Raw genomic sequence first — 1,931 nt, forward strand, 5'->3', positions numbered from 1 at the left:
GAGGGACGCACCCCCATTTTCTAAAGCTCGAGGCTCCCCTCCTAAATCCTTGGGGCCACCCCCCAAAATTTTCTTGGCTGGGAGGTGAGTGCCCTCACAGACTTTCCCGGCCCCGGGGTTGCCACCCCCCTGCGGGTTCTGCCCTGTAGGTTGACCTGGGGGTGCACCCCTCAAGTCCCCTGCCCCCTCCCCAGGGTGCTCCCCCAATCCTCCCTCAGGTGCTCTCCTGGGAGGGTGCCCCTGCCCCTTTTTCTGGGGTGCTGGTGAGGGGAGGGCATGCACCGTTCCCTAAATGCTGTCCCTGCACGGTGCACCCCTTGCAAATTCACTGGGGCCTCAGGGTGTCCCCCTACCCACCCCAATTCTTGTCTTGGTGTCCTCCCCTCACCTCGGGCTCTGGGACTGCATCCTCCAGCACCCAAACCTTCTCGGCCATGGGTTCAGGGTAGCCCTCTATGCCCCCCACCCTGGGGGTGCTGCAGAATGGGGTGCCCCCCCGTCATGCTGCTGCGTGGGGCATTTGCAGTGGGGGGACAGCACTGACGTGGTGGTGTGGGACACACGGTGCCCCCTGATCTGGTGGGGTGACAACAGAAGCAGCCTCCAACCTTTCCAGTTCCTTTTGGAGATGGCTGGGGAAGCGTGCGGCTTTGTTTAGGCATAATTACCCGGCATAGCGTGCAGCAAAGTGGGGGTGAGTCAGGAGAGAGGTAATTAAAACTTAATGAGAAGCTTGGGGTGCAATGGGGCATCACCGGGTTTCCCCTCTCTTATATTCTGCGTCCGGGTGCCTTGTCCAGGCTGTCCTGTGGGCGTTAAATACCCGGTATTTGTTTAAGTCACTTATCTAAGGCTTAATTAAATCTTAGAGCTAATGAGGAACAACCCTCGCTCCCCGATTTGTGACACCTTCAACCATTTTAGAGAGATCCCCAGCCCTCACGCGCGGCTGATGCTGGAAAAATGAGCAAATCTTGGGTTTATTCCTTAATGAGGAGCTGCCCCTCTGCATCGCGCAGCCTTTCGGGTCCCAGTCTCGAGGATAAACCCTGCCTGATGTTTTCCAGCGAGCTCAGCAGGGCTTGGCTTAGGGCTGGGATTAAAAGTGGAGTGGGTCTTTTCTTGTTCAAGGTTACTCCTTGCATGCTTGAGCCTCCTTGCCTTAATTTAAGGACTCCTCAAACCCAATCCTCTTCCAGTGCGCTTTACCAGGCAAGGCAGAGCTCACTTTTATTATTCCTCGTTATTACTTACTTTCTTATTCTTCCTTTAATCATTTATTCTCCATCATGGCTCTTTAGGCTTCAGTCTTGTTCCGGGAGCGAGAAAGCCCTCGGCAAAGTCTTTGCTGCTTGTTAGAACGAGTTGGAGTCGCGGGGGCTCTTGGCAGGAGAGCTTTGCTCTCCTCTCTTCGACAGCTGATATGTTGGGGGGGGAGTACACTGCACACGGGCTCAAAATGACAGCAGGAGGAAATTAATTGGATAAAACCATGCGGTGAAACTCTTCCCACTTAGCTCTCGCCTCCCAGTTAGGTGAGCCAGGGAGCTGTGTCTCCTCCCGGGGTTTAAAATAGCTCCCTGCTTCGGTATCGTCTTTCTCTTCCCCTCCCAGCTCTCCTCCTCTGTCCCCCCTCTCATTTAACTTTGGGGGAGGCTTTTTTTTTTTTTTTCTTGGTGGGGAACCTTCTGGCATGGTGGTTTATAGCTGTCAGGGGGGTTAAAAATGGCAAAGGAGAGCTCTGCCTGCCGTTGCTGTCATCTCCAGCCTGCCCTGCCCTCCCCTGCGGTGGCATCCCGCCCAGCACAGAAACACCGACACGGCTGCCCCGGTTAAGCGAGGCCGGGGCTGGACTCTGGCCAGGGAAGCGGCTCAGGTGGCTGTCGGCGTCTGCCTGTCCTTCGGCCACCGGCTAAAACACGGGGCTCAGT

General features: G+C 56.0%; 1 protein-coding gene across 1 annotated transcript in view; it reads left to right on the plus strand.

The window, feature by feature from the left end:
- The first annotated feature begins 485 nt into the window (after nucleotides 1–485).
- Nucleotides 486–1,931, plus strand: part of STARD7 (StAR related lipid transfer domain containing 7) — a 10,318-nt gene continuing 8,872 nt past the window's right edge. Inside the window, exon 1 of the mRNA XM_035891129.1 lies at nucleotides 486–694. The gene's annotated coding sequence lies outside the window, so the exon portion shown is untranslated. The remainder of the gene's footprint in view (nucleotides 695–1,931) is intronic.

The sequence above is a fragment of the Egretta garzetta genome, unplaced genomic scaffold (genome assembly GCF_000687185.1).
Source record: "Egretta garzetta isolate BGI_Z169 unplaced genomic scaffold, ASM68718v1 scaffold643, whole genome shotgun sequence".
Taxonomy (NCBI): Eukaryota; Metazoa; Chordata; class Aves; order Pelecaniformes; family Ardeidae; genus Egretta; species Egretta garzetta.